At 43.9% G+C, this 18,294-nt stretch overlaps 1 pseudogene; it reads left to right on the top strand.

Moving 5' to 3' along the window:
* Nucleotides 1–12,270: 12,270 nt before the first annotated feature.
* On the top strand, nucleotides 12,271–12,636 carry LOC143666489 (small ribosomal subunit protein eS19 pseudogene; annotated as a pseudogene).
* The last annotated feature ends 5,658 nt before the right edge of the window (nucleotides 12,637–18,294 follow it).

Here is an 18,294-nt window from a genome sequence, read left to right as displayed (position 1 = left end):
TTAACTAGTGACAAATTTGGGGGTTCCCACCACCTCTCGGTTTCGCTAATTCACCAAAATAACTCACAGAACTCACTGAAAGCACTATTCTTACGCTGGCAGTTTTATGATAGTAAAAGGGTGCAAATAAGAAGCCAAAAGAAGAGACACAGGGCAGGGTGTGGGAGGGTCTCCAAACGCAAGCTTCTATGTCCGGATGGAGTTTGAAGGCTTCACCCTCCTGGCTCGGTGCTGTCGTGACCAATGACGATGCTCTCTGGAGTTTCAGGTGTCCGTGTGTCCACGGCGCTTCACGACGTGGTATGACTGACGGAATCAGGGCCCATGTGGTTAAACTTCATCTTCAGAGGTTGGGGAGGTCCGGCTGCCATGGGCTCAAAGCCCCAACCCTCTTATCACATGGCTGGTCTTTGGGGTGCATCTGCCCCCATCCCGGGACTGCAGGTGTGGCTGGCTCCCCCCTGTCCTCTCCTTAGCCTAGACTATCAGCTATGTCCTGGGTCCACCATAAATTACAAAAGATGCTCCCATCACAGGAAACTACTAAATTGTAGAGGTAGGGACAAAGACCAGCCAAATTTTTCTTTACCGGTGGGTATTTTTTATCCCTCTTCGTATTTTCTATGTATTCCAACTTTTCTAAAATCGGCGTATATGATATTCTTATTTGGGGATGAAAGCAATACGAATTTTTTTGCTTTTTTCTTTAAAGAAAAAGAATGTTCAGGAATATGGGCCCATGCTCCCGTGGGTCTGTGTGATCAGTAGCATAAGGTGGAAATGATGCTGCGTCACTTCTGCTATTCAGTTATAGAAAGGACCATGGCTTCCACCTGGGTGCTTCTGGGGAATACAAGCTGCCAAGCTGTGAGTAGTCCCGGTGAGAAGACCAGGTGGTGACGAACTGAAGCCTCCGGCCAATAGCCACCAAGGCACTGAGGTTGGCCTACAATCACGAGGACGAGGTCGGAAGCATATTCCTCAGCCCCGGTCGGACCTTCGGATTGACTGCAGCCAGATGACAATTGACTGCCATCCCCTGAGACACTCTGAATTCAGCTGCTGCTGAATTCCTGCCCCTGAGAAACCGTAGAAGATAGCAGAGTACTTGTTCCACAACCTTTTTCTGAGTAACCCCCTTTGGGGAAACCGAGACTTCAGAAGCAAAAGCACCAGTACAAAAGGATGTTTATTGCGACTCTCTTTATTTTAAAAAAATATCGGGTATACTCTATTTTTATAAATTACGGTTGTGATATTTCATGGGACTATTGTGCAATTTTTAGTAGGAATGAGTTGGACCTATATATGTCAATCTGCAAAGATGCTCATGGCATCTTAAATGGAGGAAAGCCTGGAGTTGTAGGGCTGTGGTATGCTGGTTAGAATTGGTTATGTACCCCAGAAAAGACCATGTTCTTTTTTTTTTTATAGTGGTGGGAGTATTTATTTATTTATTTATTTATTCTCTATTTTTTAATTTTATTTATTTTTTAAAATATTTTTATTGTAAAAACTTAACAAACGTACAAACATTCTATACATGGTGTACAATTAATGGCTCACAATATCATCACATAGTTATGTAGTCATCATTACAATCATGTTTTGAACATTTGCATCGCCCCAGAAAAAGAAATAAAAAAAGAAAAAACTCATACATACCATACCCCTCACCCCCTCACTGACCACTAGTATTTCAATCTACTCTATTTTAACCTTTGCTCCCCTTATTGCTTGTTTACTTTTTATCTATATTTTTTTACTCATCTGTCCATACCCTAGATAAAAGGAGCATCAGACACAAGGTTTTCACAATCACACAGTCACATTGTGAAAGCTATATCATTATACAATCATATTCAAGAAACCCTGCTACTGGACACAACTTTATGGTTTCAGGTACTTCCCTCCAACCACTTCAATACATCATACACTAAAAAGGGAATATCTATATAATGCATAAAATAACCTTCAAGATAACCTCTTGACTCTGTTTGGAATCTCTCGGTCACTGAAACTTTATTTTGTCTCATTTCTCTCTTCTCCCCTTTGGTGGAGAAGGTTTTCTCAATCCTTTGATGCCAGTTCCTGTCATATCCCAGGATTTCTGTCCCACTTAGCCAGGGAGATTTATACCACTGGGATCATGTCCCGTGTGGGGGGAGGGCAGTGGGTTCACTTGCTGTTTTGGCTTAGAGAGAGAAAGGTCACATCTGAGCAACAAAAGAGGTTATCTGGGAGTGACCCTTATCCTTTGCAGGGATACATTTCATGGGGGTGAACCCCAAGATTGAGGGTCCAGCCTATTGATTTGGTTGTCCCCAAGATCTTGGTTCTAAATCATATATTGCCTGGTTCCAAATTCCAGTTCCATTATTAACTAGTTGTATGAAGTTGGATAATTTAACCTTGTTGGATAATTTAACCTTGTTGAATTTGGATAATTTAACCTTGATTTTCTTCATCTGTAAAATGGAGAGAATAATAGCATATACCTCACAAGGTTATTGAAAGGATTAAATATTTTAATAATACATCTAAAAGATTTTAAAAGTTTGACATGTATAAGCTCAGTAATTGCTAGGTTTTGTTATTGGATATAATTGTTTAAGTAAGAGGATTTGTCTTTGATGATTATAGATCTTCAATAAATGAAATCTTTGTACATCATAGGTATGGTTAATTTCTTGATTTTTAAAAACTTTTTTTATTAATTAAAAAAAATTACAGGGAAGAAACGCAAACATTCCCAATATGTGATCATTCCATTCTACATATAATCAGTAATTCACAATATCATCACATAGTTGCATATTCATCATCATGATCATTTCTTGGAACATGTGCATCTATTCAGAAAAAGAAATAAAACGAAAACAGAAAAAAAATTTTTACATACCATACCCCTTACCCCTCCCTTTCATTGATCACTAGCATTTCAAACTAAATTTATTTTAACATTTGTTCCCCTGTTATTTATTTATTTACTATTTTTAATTAATAAATTAATTTTTATTTGTTTATTTATTCATTTAGTTAGTTTTTGTAAAAGAAACAAAATAAAACAACATACATAATCAGTAATTCACAATATCATCTCTTAGTTGCGTATTCATCATTTCTTAGAACATTTGCATCAACTCAGGAAAAGAAACAAAAAGACAACAGAAAAAGAAATAAAACAAACACAGGAAAAAAAAAAAAAGATTATACCTACCATACCCCTTCCCCCTCGCCTTCACCGATCACCAGCATCTCAAACCAAATTTACTTTAACATTTGTTCCCCCTATTATTTATTTTTATTCCATATGTTCTACTCCTTTGTTGACAAGGTAGATAAAAGCAGCATCAGACACAAGGTTTTCACAATCACACAGTCACATTGTGAAAGCTATATCATTATACAATCATCTTTAAGAAACATGGCTACTGGAACACAGCTCTACATTTTCAGGCAGTTCCCTCCAGCCTCTCCATTACATCTTGACTAACAAGGTGATATCTACTTAATGCGTAAGAATAACCTCCAGGATAACCTCTTGACTGTGTTTGGAATCTCTCAGCCATTGACACTTTGTCTCATTTCGCTCTTCCCCCTTTTGGTCGATAGGTTTTCTCAATCCCTTGATGCTGAGTCTCAGCTCATTCCAGGATTTCTGTCCCACGTTGCCAGGAAGGTCCACACCCCTGGGAGTCATGTCCCATGTAGACAGGGGGAGGGTGGTGAGACTGCTTGTCCTGTTGGCTGGAGAGAGAGGCCACATCTGAGCAACAACAGAGGCTCTCTTGGGGGTGACTCTTAGGCCTAAACTTTAAGTAGACTTGACCTATCCTGTGTGGGGTTAAGTTTCATATGAACAAACCCCAAGACTGGGGGCTCAGTTTATAGCTTTGGTTAAGACCATGTTCTTTTAATCCAATTTTGTGGGTGCAGACCTATTGTGGGTGCGACCTTTTTTGATTTGGTTGTTTCCATGGAGATGTGAACCAAGCAATTGAAGATGGGTCTTGATCCTTTTATTGGAGTCTTCTATGAAGAGAATAAAAGACAGAAAACACAGAGAGAGACGTACAGAGAGCAGAGAAGTGAAACCAAGTGAAGGACACAGAGAGACAGAAATGCCCTGGGAGAAATAAGCAAAGACCCAGAGAAGCCCAGAGACATTTTAGAGAGAAGGGCCAGCAGATAACACCATGTGCCTTCCCATGTAAAAGGAACCCTGGATGCCATTAGCCTTTCTTCAGTGAAGGTATCCTCTTGTGGATGCCTTAATTTAGACATTTCCCATGGCTTTAGAATTATAATTTGTAACTTAATAAATCCCCATTATTAAAAGCCAACCCATTTCTGATATATTGCATTCTGGCAGCCTTAGCAAACCAAATGAGTATGGTGTCTGTGGCAGGCATTTCTGGAAGCCTCCAGAATATCTATATTCCCACCTTGCCTTATTCATAGGGTGTATGCCTGCTTAAAAAGTAAATCGTGATTTCCTAGCTCCCTTGCAGCCAGGCAACACCACATGATGTGTAATGGCTAATGCGATGTAAACGGAAATCAGCTGGGAAGAACTGGGAAAGCTATTGTTTTTCTAAAAGCAGGTATTGCACTTTTAATCAGTCAGCTGACCCGTGCCTCTTCCTCCTCGCCCTCCCTCTGTTTTCCTGCCTGGGACATAAACTCAATGCCCGGAAGGCTGAAGCCACCTTGTGACCACGGGGACCCGAGTCATCCTCCAGGGATGGAGAGCACAGATGGAGCAGAAGCTTTAGCAACCACAGCAGCTGGTACCATCTAACCCTGAGCTTCCTGTCACCTGGGGAAAGTGCAGCCCCTTTCTTATTGAAGCCACTGTTTATAGCTGCTGGATACTACCTTAATTGATTTACCATATGATCCATTTTCGTTTAAAGGAAAACAAGAGGAAAGGATTATAAGTGTGTGAATGTGTATGTGTGTGATCAGTTATATGAGCATCGAGATTTAAAAATTTTTTTATTTTTAAAATTTTTGTTTGCATAAAGGTGTTGATGGCTCTCTATCATTTACAGTGTTACATCAAACATTTATTCCTTTTATGATAAAATATGGTAATGCCCCAAAACTTTTAGATAAGGAGGGAAGAAGGAAAAAGGGTACGACGATGTCCTGCAATGATCTGTCATCACTCAGCTGGCCCCAACTCAGGGTGCTCTGGGCCCTGTCTTTGGGGTGTGCTGGGCAGAGTGTGGGTGAAGACTAAGGAAACCTGAGACTCAGTAGAGTCAACACAGGAGCTGCGGGCTGTGCAGCAGCTCTGGGGAAAGGGCCAGCTCCAGCCTCATCACCTAGCACAGCAGGCATCATGTGGCCATCAGGGCCCCACTGTAAGGGACAAGAGGCCCCGAGGGGCAGGTGCTGCCTGGCAGAGAAGGGGAGCAGCCGGAGCCAGGCAGATGGCTGGGGGAGCACAGAGTGAGGGCAGGGCGGGCTCGGCAGGGGCCCTGACGAGTGCTTGGGCCAGAAAGCCAGAGGAGGGACAGCAGTGGCAAGGTGCTCCAGACCTAGGTACAAGGGGGTCCTTCCCCTCGGGAGCAGAGCCCAGTTACCCTCCCTGCTCTGGGAATCTGGGCTTGCAGCTGGAGTCCACCGTCCACTCACCTGTGCAGGGCTGGGCTCGCAGGGGACAGGTGACAACCAAAAAATCATGCCATGCACATGATCTACGCCTTCTCGGGCACCTTCAGGGCACCTCCCCTGGGCCCGGCCCCTGGCCTCTGCTGTAGAGCGAGGGTCGAGGGTGCTGCATGCCTGGCCCAGCACCCACAGCTGCCGTCCTGCTCCTACGGCCACTTGGCGGCAGCCAGGACTTGCCCGGTGTCTCTGCCTGCCTAAGCAGCGTCCTCATTCATGTCTCAACGTCTTAGAGCGCTGGCCTGCATTGCTTCCGCTCTCAGGAGCTCAGAGAGGCGGGGACCAAGCAGAGAGCAGCTGGGGTTGTTCAAATGTCGGCAGTGGCCTCCTCAGGAGCCGAGGGACGTGGCCATTTTCCTGAAAGTGGATCTGATTGCTCACTGCACCTCTGCTTCCTCCTCCTCCTCCTCCCTCTCAAGGGCCTTCTCTCTGCAGCCCTTACTCGGGATCGGGATCGAATGAACTCAGCCTCCTTGATAATCATCCTGGCTCCTACGGGCTGCCAGATAAAATACAGCTTGCCCAGTTAAATCCGCATTCAGCTAAGCAACAAACCGCTCCTCCGTCTAAGTTATGTGCCAAACACTGCATGGAAATAACCTGCACGAGAAAAATTATCCGTTGTTTATCTAGAAGTCAAATGTAACTGAGTGCCCTGTGTTTTTATTTGCTAAGTCAGGTAATCTTATCCGGAGATGGCTCGGTTTTCAAAGCTCTAATCAGATTTCCCAGAAAGGAAAGAGGAGGAGGAGAGAGACAAAAGGAAAGAAAAGAGCAAAACCAAAACACCCCACGGAGAGACTGAACAGCTGCTTCTCCTCCGTGTCTGGTGGCCGAGGGGCCTCCCCTGTGGGTACAGAGACTGGTGTCCCTGAAGAGACAGCTGGGTTGGGCAGGGCCACCTGGGTGCCAGTGCTGGCTCAGCCATGTTTGCATGGCTGCTCAGACAAACACCATGCAATGGTCGCCTTAAACAATGGCGATTGAAAGGCTCACAGTTTTGAGGCCAGGAGAGAGGTCAAAGTCCTGGGGCTGGCTGCTGGTAATCCTTGGTCCTGCCTCTCCCACCTGCAATGCACAGGGCAGCCTCTCCTGGCCTCTCACTTCTCTTCCGGATCCCGCTGAATTTCAGCTTCTCGCTTCTGTGGCTTTTTCTCGGCCTGAATTTCATTCCGTTTGTAAGGACTCCAGTCATAGGATTAAGTCCCATCCTGATTAAGGTGGGCCACACCTTAACTAAGGTAACCTCATCGGAGTCCTATATCCAATGGGCTCACACCCACAGGAATGGAGCAGTTGCAGAACGTGTTTTCTGCGGCACATGTCTCCCAGCCACCACGACCACCAAACCTCCTTGGGCAGTTTCTCCGTCTCCCTAGGCTCCAGCTCCTCACCTCTAAGGATCCAAAGGCTCTGAAGTCTTGGCTTCAAGCACCCATTCGTTCAATGCGCTCACTCTAGCACCCCTCTGTGGGCCTGTGGCCAGCTGTCCGCAGGTGGAGGCTGCAGATGCTTAAATGGATCACCCCAATCCAGGGAGACAGAATTCCTGCCATCTGCCTCCAAATGGAGACACTCTCAGCCCCCACTGAGCCCCCTAGACCTGTCCTCTTACCTGGACCAGCAGCCCCCAGGGTACCTGCAGAAGCTGCCTACTGGTGACGCTGGTGCAGTGCCCAGCGGTGGCACTGCCATCCCCACGGCCCCTCCCCGACTGGACTTGTGGAGTGACCTGCCTTCCCCTGGGCCCTTTGGGAAGGGGTGAGGCAAGCTGGGGACCTCCAGACACCCTCAGACCACCCGGGCAGGCCGGCAATGAAACTGAGCTGGGTGTCTTCCCACAGCAGGCCAAGGGTGGTGTGTCTCCACCACCTGCTTTCTCCAGCATGGACAGAGAGCGGAAAAAATGGAAGGAGGGAATTGATCTGGAGGAACAGGTGGGCAGCCTATTCATTCTCCACCCAGCGGCCAGTGTGATTTTTTTTTTTTCTTTTTTTTACCTAAGTCCACACTGGCCATGTCCCTCCCCTAACTTTGAATGAAATCTGATTTCTGGAGGCTTTCCCCAGTCTGGCCTCGGGTCCAGTCTTGTCTCCCGGCTCCTCCCCTTCACCCATCACCTTCGCAGGAAAAGGCAGCCCTCCGCCCAGTTCTTCCCCACCTCGGGCCAGCAAGAGCCGGTCCCTCTGCCTGGAGGGTGTGTCTTCCAGCCCTGCCTGGGTGACTTCTACTAAGCCTTAAGGACTCAAGGTCGGTGTCAGCTCTGCAGAGACGTCTTCCCTGGCAGCTGCCGTCTCCCCACTAGTCACCATATCTTGCTCGTTCCCGTCGACACCCTTTTCTTAACTTGTAGTTTCATGTTTGCTTGTTTACCGGTCATCTCCCCAGCTAGCCCCTCAGAACCAGGAGGAGCGGGGTCTCGTAGACGCAGGCCACCTGCCACTGCACTTGGCAGAGAGTAGAAGCTTCAGGAACGCTCAGTCAGTGAATAAATAAACCAAGAGATCGCTTCTCCAAGGGGCTTGGCCTTTGGGGGAAGACATTTCAGCCCTTGATTGCCGTCGAGCCAATCCGAGTGGCGCGGAAGATGGACATGCCACGCCCTCAAGCTCCGCAGGCCCCGCCCCTCTTGCTGAGCCGCTTCCGACTCTCTCTTTAGGAGCTCATCAGACAATGCAGGAGGGAACCGCGTGGGCCCTGCGTTCCACCTCCCTGGGGGGGGGGGATGTGGGGGGGATGTGAGGGGGTTCTGCCTGCCCCCAGCTCTATTAGCCTCTCCTTTTATAGGAGGTGGGGGCAGCGCAAAGGAAAAGAGAGAAGGGGGGAGGCCCAAGTAAGGGGAGCCGAACCAAGCTGCAGCCACTGGGCTGCCAGACTCACGGGGACTACTCTCTGGGAACAATGGAGAGTTGGGCCAAAACAAAAGGAGAAAAAGTAGAAGCTTCAAATGGGAGGGCAATCTCAACATGATAAAGGATATTTATGAAAAGTCCACAGCAAATTTCATACTCAATGGTGAAAGAATGCAAGTTTTCCCCTTAAGATAAGGAACACTAAGATAGGAACAAGACAAGGATGTCCACTGTCCCCATTGTCATTCAACATTGTACTGGAAATTCTCGCCAGACCTGTCAGGCAAGAGAAAGAAATAAAAGGCATCCAAATTGGAAAGGCAGAAGTCAACTTATCCTTATGTCCACATGGCATGATCCTATAAATAGAAAACCCCAAAGAATCCATGAGAAAATTACTCTAACAAATAAATGAATCCACAAGGATAAGCCTGAAGATATTAGTCGGGTTTCTATATACCAGTAATGAACGATCTGAAAAGGAACTCAAGAAAACAACTCCATTTACATAGCATCTAAAAAAAAATCTAGGAATAAATTTAACCAAGGAGGTGAAAGATTTGTACATTGAAAACTGCAAAAGATTGCTGAAAGAAATGTAAAAAGACCTAAATAAATGGAAAGGCAGCCCATGTTTGAGGATTGGAAGATTTAATACAGTTCAGATGTCAATACTGCCTAATGCAATCGACAAATTCAATGCAATCCTCTCAAAATCCCAACAGCTATTTTTGGGGCTATAGAAAAGCTGATTCCCAAATTCATATGGAATTTTACGGGCCCCGAATAGCCAAAACGATTTTGAAAAAGAACGAAGTTGGAGGACTCACACTCCCTGACTTCAAAACATACTACAAAACTACGGTAATTAAAACAGCTTTGGTACTGGAATAAGGGTGTACATACAGACCAAGGGGATAAAATTGAGAGTCCAGAGATAAATTAGCACATCTGTGGTCAGTCACATTCAACAAGGATGCCAAGTCCACTTAGTGAGGGAAGAATAATCTCTGCAACAAATGGTAGTGGGACAACTGGAAATCAACATGCAAAAGATTGACTGGTAGATCTCTTCCTCTCAACATATATAATAATTAATTCACAGTGGATCAATGGCCTAAATATAAGAGTGAATATTATAAAACACTTACAAAAAATATAGGGAAATATCTTCGACCTTGCAATAGACAATGGGTTTTTAGAATTTTTTACCCCAACAGCAAAAGCAATAAAAGAAAAAAATAGATTTTAGATTTTTCCTTTTATAGATTTTTTTTACCTTTCTTGTTTTCATTTTAAATTGGTTTATAAAGCATATTGTACAAACAGGCTTTACGATGATTACTTAGATTTTTTAAGTTATTGTTATGCCTATGGATAAGCTAAGATATCCATTTTAGGTGGATAAGATTTTCATATGTTAATTGTAAAAATATTTGCATTTTCATATTTTCCTGAAATCAGGAAAGTAACGTTTAGTAACATAGGAATGAATATTTGTAAGAACTTTCTACCTGATATTTGGAGAACATTTACAGTTTTGACAGCTGATCAAATGGTATCTAAGTAAGTGTTGAATATACTTAGAATTTAAGAACTTTGCTATCTGAGTTCGTAGAGTTTTTTCCTTGTTGCCTTAAATTTTAAATTGGTTTCTGAAACACTGTGCAAACACAGGCTTTACAATGATTATATGGATACTTTATTTAAATATGCCTGTGGGTAAGCTAACTAAGATATCCATTTTTGGTGGTTCTAAATATATAGTTTGTTTCCTGATATAAAAAAAATAAAAGAAAAAAATAGGTAAAAGGGACTTCATCAAAATTCCGTCCATCAAAGAACATTATCAAGAAAGTGAAAAGACAACCTACAGCATGGGAGAAAGTATTTGGAAACCGTATATGTAATAAGAATTTAGTCTCCAGAAAATATAAAGGATTCCTATAATTCAACAACAAAAAGGCAAACAACCCAATTTAAAAATGGGCCAAAGATTTGAATAGCCATTTCTCCAAAAGAAAATATTTAAATAGCAAATAAATATAAAGGATGCTCAACATCATTACTATTACAGAAATGCAAATTAAAACTGCAATGAGATACTGCTTCACACCCACCAGGATGGCTATTATTGAAAAAAATGAAAATGGTAAGTGTTAGCAAGGATATGGAGAAACAGGAACCCCTGTACACTGTTGGTGGCAATGTAAAATGGCACAGCCACTGTGGAAAAGTTAGGCAGTACCTCAGAAAGTTAGACATAGAATTACCATATATTCCAGCAATTCCATTTCTGTGTATATACCCAAAAGAACTGAAAGCAGGGACACAGACAGACATTTGCACATCAGTGCTCATGGCAACATTATTCAAAATAGCCAAAAGGTTGCTTCCAGGTTGTTCTGGAAGCAACCTGTTCTAGTTTGCTAGCTGCTAGAATGCAATATACCAGAAACAGAACGACTTTTAAAAAGGGGAATTTAATAAGTTGCTAGTTTACAGTTCTGAGGCTGAGAAGATGCCCAATTAAAACAAGTCTATAGAAATGTCCAATCTAAGGCATCCAGGAAAAGACACCTTGATTCAAGAAGGCCGATGAAATCCAGGGTTTCTCTCTCAAGTGAGAAGGCACATGGCAAACACAGTCAGGGCTTCTCTCTCAGCTGGAAGGGCACATGGCGAGCAAGGCATCATCTGCTAGCTTTCTCTCCTGGCTTCCAGCTTCATGAAGCTCCCAGGGAGGCGTTTTCCTTCTTCATCTCCAAAGGTCACTGGCTGGTGGACTCTCTGCTTCTTGGTGCTACAGCATTCTCTGCTCTCTCCAAATCTACTTTCTCCAAAATGTTTCCTCTTTTATAGGACTTCAGAAACTTATCAAGACCCACCCAAGTGGGTGGAGACATGTGGTCACCTAATCCAGTTTAACAACCACTCTTGACTAAATCACATCATCCAGGAAGAGAATCTGATTACAGTTTCAGACACACAGTATTGAATAAGGATTATTCTACCTTTATGAAATGGGATTTTGATTAAAACATGCTTTTCTAGGGTCCATACATCCTTTCAAACCAGCACACAATCCGAGTGTCTTTCAACAAAAGAATGGAAAAGCAAAATGTGAGGCAGCCATACAATGGAATATTATTCAGCCGTAAAAAGAAGTGAAATGTTGGTACATTGTATCTTGAAGACATCAAGCTGAGTGAAATAAGCCAGACACCAAAGGACAAACATTGCATGGTGTTCTAGTTTGCTAGCTGCCGGAATGCAACACACCAGAGACGGATTGGCTTTTAATAAAAGGGGATTTATTTTGTTGGTTCTTCAGAGGAAAGGCAGCTAACTTTCCACTGAGGTTCTTTCTTACGTGGAAGGCACAGGATGGTCTCTGCTGGTCTTCTCTCCAGGCCTCCGGGTTCCAACATCTTTCCCCGGGGTGACTTCTTTCTGCATCTCCAAAGGCCTGGGCTGAGCTGCAAGTGCTGAGATGAGGAATACCGAGCTGCTTAGCTGTGCTACGTTGCGATCCCTCATTTAAGCACCAGCCAATTAAGTCAAATGTCACTCATTGTAGCAGACACACCTCCTAGCAGACTGCAGATGTAATTAGCAGCAGATGAGGTTCACGTACCATTGGGCCATGTCCGCAGCAAAAAGACTAGGTATGCTCACCTGGCCAAGTTGACAGCTGAATCTAACTAACACACATGGTTTCTCTTATATGAGCTCATACATGAACCAGCAGGAGTTCATCAGAGCTCTGGAAGCCTTCCTCCAAAAGCCTGGGAAGCTGAGAGTTCCGGAATGGGTAGACACAGTCAAGCTGGCCCAGCATAAAAAGCTTTCTCCCTCGGATGGGGACTGGCTCTACATTCGAGCTGCTTCCACAGCGTGGCACCTGTCCCTCGGGGTCGTAACCAAGATGCCCAGGGGATGTCAGCCCTGTGGCACCAGGCCCACCCGCTTCAGTCAAGGCTTCAGGAGCTTGGCATTCCAGGTCCTCCAAGCCCTGGAGGGGCAGAAAACGATGGAAAAATGGGAACCACAGGGACAGAGAGATGTGGACAGAATAGCTGGACAAGGGACAGCTGCCAATTAAAAACAAAACAAACCGAAACAGGAAAGATGATGTTGTTTTAATAAATTGCCTCATTCATTAAAAAAAAAAAGTCAGGGGTAGGACAGATTTCCTGACTAAGGAAGTCAGGTATCTCCAAGACTTCATAGTATGAAGTCTGAAAGGCTATGGAGAGGAGAATGACATTGTTTTTGTAGGGGCTTATTTAGGACATATCAGGAACTTGTGTTTTCAGACTGTGTGCGATATGTTATTTTTCAGGGGATAATAACACGTTTTAAGTGCTATAAGAGCTTGCAAAGGTTACGTTCCTGTGTCATCTTGCCACGTTTTGGCGTCCTGTTGCTTGGTCAAGCCAGCGCTGGACTGACTGCTACTGTGAATGCCGTCTACACATAGCTCCACGGTGGCTCGGGGAAGCTGTGAGAGCAGATGACCCATCAGCGAGCTCATAAAGCAGGTGCAGAAGTTTGAAAAATTTGTCAGGCAAAGGAAAGGGGTAGAGCCAGACAGGCAAAAGGCCTGGGCAGAGGCCTGGAGGGGTGGGAGGTCCTAGAATGCTCTGAGGACAGTGAGGGGGTACGGCTTGGCTGGAGCCCAAGGTACCCCAGGAGATGCAGAGGGGGTGAGTGAGTGGGGCTGGGCCTCAGATGCCAGAGTGAGGATTTACTCCTGGGTCAGCAGAGACCGCAGAGTTGGCTGAAGCAGGCATGGGGCACATATGCAACTGAAGTGAGGATGTCTCTTCACTACTTCATTTTCTTTTTCAGATGCCAGTTTCTTTTTTTTAATTTATTAATTAAATATGAAACTTAACCCCACGAAGGATAGGTCAAGCCTTCTTAAAATTAGGCCTAAGAGTTACCCACAAGAGAACCTCTTTTGTTGCTCAGATGTGGCCTCTCTCTCCAGCCAACCCAGCAAGCAAACTCACCACCCTCCCCCTGTCTACATGGGACATGACTCCCAGGGGTGTGGAACTTCCTGGCAACGTGGGACAGAAATCCTAGAATGAGCTGAGATTCAGCATCAAGGGATTGAGAAAAACTCTAGAATGAGCTGAGAATTAACATCAAGGGATTGAGAAAACCTTCTCAACCTAAAGGGGGAAGAGTGAAATGAGACAAAGTGTCAAAGGCTGAGAGATTCCAAGCAGAGTAGAGAAGTTATCCTGGAGGTTATTCTTATGCAATAAGTAGATATCACCTTGTTATCCAAGATGTAATTGAGAGGCTGGAGGGAACTGCCTGAAAACGTAGAGCTGTGTTCCAGTAGCCATGTTTCTTGATGATGATTGTATAATGATATAGCTTTCATTTCACAGTCACAATGTGACTTTGTGATTGTGAAAACCTTGTGTCTGATGCTCCTTTTATCTACCTTGTCGACAGATGAGTAGAACATATGGAATAAAAATAAATAATGGGGGGGAAAATGGTGAATTCTTTGTAATGTGAAATACATTTCAATTAAGATGTTTTTTAAAAAGCAAAAGCTTGGGGTGGTAGGGTGCAAGGGTAGTTCAGTGGTAGAATTCTTGCCTGCCATGTGGGAGACCCGGGTTCAAATCCTGGCCCATGCGCTTCCCACACAAACAAGCAAGCAAGCAAAAACAAACAAATGAAAAACCAAGCCATAAAGGAAAAGTTCAACAAATGGTGCTACAATAAGGGGATACGCACATGGAAAAAGAATGAAATGTGACCCCCGCCATAGATGCAACAAAAAAAAAAAGAAAAGAAAGAAAATGTTTGCTTTGTTTCTTGCCACGTGTTTGAACTCCCCACATCCTATAATCAACATCAGCGTCCCTTAAAACAGCCCACCTAACAGGCAGGACCCAGGCAGGAAGAGGTAGGAGACTGCTGCTGCTGGACATTACAAAATCACTGCCTTGTCTACACTGCTGCAGAGAACAGTGAAAAATACTCTATTCTCAACGTCTACATCACAGCCATCAAAAAGATCTTTTTTGGGCACTGTCAAGCTTTACAACCCTACAAAGTAAGTATTATTTCTTCATATTCCAGATGACGAATCTGAGGTTCAAAACAATAAAGGGCTGTATTCAGGGTTACATAACTGGAAAAAATAAATACGAGGCCAGGATTCAAAACCAGTTTCTCCTGATTCAAAAAACGCAGGCCACTAGGCCTGTCCGCACATGGGTCCCCCTCTTGGCCCAAGGCATTGCCGGGGAGGCTCTGACAAGGGGGAGGCAATGTGCAGTTGGTGGGGAGCCCCTTTTCCAGTCTTCCCCATGTTCGACAGAGAATGATAGAGGTACATTTGCAGAGAAAAAATAAATGGGTGCCAATTAGTTCAGGTCTGCTCAGACCAGAGATTCCACTCAATCCATAAGAAAAGGCCATCAGCCTTCCGTGGCTGGAAGGACCAAATGCGCGTGCACACACACACACACACACACACACACACACACACACACACACAAGTGTTAGAGGTATTACAATCCTCAATGAGAGCACAATGCTTAGCTCATGGATATTAAGAAACTGGCATCTGATGCGCCGATGAATCCCAGAGTGATTCGTTCTGTGAGTGGAAAAATATTTGCAAAGCCCCCTTTGGGGAATGGTGAGAGTGGGGAGAAATGCAACTTCCCTAAGTTGAATTCTTGATATTCTCACAAGCAGTGTGGACAACCAAAGCTATAGGCTGAGCCCCCAGTCTTGGGGTTTGTTCATATGAAACTTAACCCCACACAGGATAGGTCAAGTCTACTTAAAATTTAGGCCTAAGAGTCACCCCCAAGAGAGCCTCTTTTGTTGCTCAGATGTGGCCTCTGTCTCCAGCCAATACAACAAGCAAACTCACCACCCTCCCCCTGTCTACGTGGGACATGACTCCCAGGGGTGTGGACCTTCCTGGCATTGTGGGACAGAAATCCTAGAATGAGCCGAGACTCAGCATCAAGGAATTCAGAAAAACTCTAGAATGAGCTGAGACTCAGCATGAATGGATTGAGAAAACCTTCTCGACCAAAAGGGGGAAGAGTGAAATGAGACTGAGTGTCAATGACTGAGAGATCCCAAACAGAGTTGAGAGGTTGTCCTGGAGGTTATTCTTACGCATTAAGTAGATATCACCTTGTTAGTTAAGATGTAATGGAGAGGCTGGAGGGAACTGCCTGAAAATGTAGAGCTGTGTTCCAGTAGCCATGTTTCTTGAGGATGACTGAACAATGATATAGCTTTCACAATGTGACTGTGTGATTGTGAAAACCTTGTATCTGATGCTCCTTTTATTTACCTTGTCAACAGACGAGTAGAACATATGGAATAAAAATAAATCATAGGGGGAACAAATGGTAAAATAAATTTAGTTTGTAATGCTTGTGATAAATGAAAGTGAGGGGTAAGGGGTATGGTATGTATAATCTTTTTTTTCTCCGTTATCACTTTATTTCTTTTTCTGTTGTCTTTTTATTTCTTTTTCTAAATCGATGCAAATGTTCTAAGAAGTGATGAATATGCAACTATGTGATGATATTGAGAATTACTGATTATATATGTAGAATGGAATGATATCTTAATGGTTTGTTTGTTTGTTGTTAATTTTTTTAAATTAAGTTTCATATAGGGGGCTCAGCCTATAGCTTTGGTTGTCCACACTGCTTGTGAGAATATCAAGGAATTCACCAATTTTTAAATTCCCAAACACCCCCCTTTCCCCTGTAAAGCGAGCTTTAATGTTGGAATGACACACAGAGACACCAGGCATGGTGCTCCCATGGGTGGGTTCTGGAGGTGGGGTAATGTCAGATGTCTGGCGTCATCGTGGAAGGAGATCTTAGAGAGCAAGGGATCGCTCATTTTCTAAGCTTTGCACAGAGCAGTTTATTTATTCATCCATTTGGCTTATATCTATTGAGTACTTCTTAAGTCCCAGGTTCTGTGGCAGGTGTTAGGACATAATGGTAAACAAGAGGGACACGGTACCTTCCATATGCTGTAGCAGGGGAGACAGCCAGAAAAGAATTATCCCAAAACAAAGTTATTACAAATGAGAGGAATAAAATGATGAAAAAAGAGAAAAGGATGAAATTGCAAAATGACAAGGTGGCAGTACGTTCTTTAGACTGGTCGTCTGGAAAGCGTTCTTGGAGCAGGTGACATTTCAATGTAAAGGACAGGAAGGAGCTGCCACACGGAGCTGGGAAGGAGAAGAGGGTGGTTCAGCCTGTGGCCGGTTTGAGGAAGTGAAAGAGGATCCCGAACCCTTGTGGCAGCACGGTGGTACCGAGAAGAGCTGGGACAGGCAGCTGGCAGGGACCAAACCACACAGGGCCCTGTAGGCTGCTGGGTCTTGATTTCATTTGTGCCTCAGCTTCCGCCTACTTTCCCACCTCTGTGTGCTCAAACTTGGATCGAGTCCCTTTCCCCCGATACTCAGTTTCCCCACTGAAAAAATCATTGTTGATATTATTCTCCTAAGGAGTATTCAGCTTCCATTGAGCCACTTAAATGGATGCCTTAGAAGAGGCGCTACCCTAAAGAATTAAAATCATAAACAGTGAGTAAAAAAAAGTATTCGGGGGAATGGCGAGAAAGGGGGAAAATTCAACTTCCCCAAGTGGAGAATTCTTGATATTCTCACAAGCAGTGTGGACAACCAAAGCAATAGGCTGAGCCCCCAATCTTCGGGTTTGTTCATATGAAACTTAACCCACAAAGGATAGACGAAGCCTCTTCAAAATTAGGCCTAAGAGTCACCCCCAGAAAACCTCTTTTATGCTCAGATGTGGCCTCTGTCTCTCAGCCAACACGACAAGCAAACTCACTGCCCTCCCCCTTGCTACATGGGACATGACTCCCAGGGGTGTGGACCTTCCTGGCAACGTGGGACAGAAATCCTAGAATGAGCTGAGACTCAGCATCAAGGGATTGAGAGAACCTTCTCGACCAAAAGCAGGAAGAGCAAAATGAGACAAAATAAAGTCAATGACTGAGAGATTCCAAACAGAGTCGAGAGGTTATCCTGGAGGATATTCTTATGCATTAAATAGATATCACCTTTTTAGTTAAGGTGTAATGAAGAGGCTGGAGGGAACTGCCTGAAAATGCAAAGCTGTGTTCCAGTAGCCATTTTCTTGAAGATGATTGTAAAATGATATAGCTTTCACAATGTGACTGTGTGATTGTGAAAACCTTGTGTCTGATGCTACTTTTATTACCTTATCAACAGACGAGTAAAACATATGGAATAAAAATAAATAATAGGGGAACAAATGTCAAAATAAATTTAGATTGAAATGTTAGTATCAATGAAGGGGAGGGGTACGGAGTATGGCATGTATGAATTTTTTTCTGTTTTCTTTTTCTTTCTTTTTCTGAATTAATGCAGATATTCTAAGAAATGATTATGATTATGAATATGCAACTATGTGATGATATTGTGAATTACTGATTATATATATAGAATGGAATGATCATAAGTTAAGAATGTTTGTGTTTGTTTGTTGTTATATATATTTTTTAATTTAAAAATTAATAAAAAAAGAAAAAGATATAGACTTCCAGGTCAAGAGGGCGGCTTAACAACGTGCACATTTAAGTTCGTCCTCCAGAACAACTACTAAATAACCAGAAACAGTACAGAACAGCTCCCCGAGCCATGATAGTGACCGGACACACAGCGTACCCCAGTCTAGACCAGCTG

The sequence above is a fragment of the Tamandua tetradactyla genome, chromosome 23 (genome assembly GCF_023851605.1).
Source record: "Tamandua tetradactyla isolate mTamTet1 chromosome 23, mTamTet1.pri, whole genome shotgun sequence".
NCBI lineage: Eukaryota > Metazoa > Chordata > Mammalia > Pilosa > Myrmecophagidae > Tamandua > Tamandua tetradactyla.
This window is presented reverse-complemented; position numbering and strand designations above follow the sequence as displayed.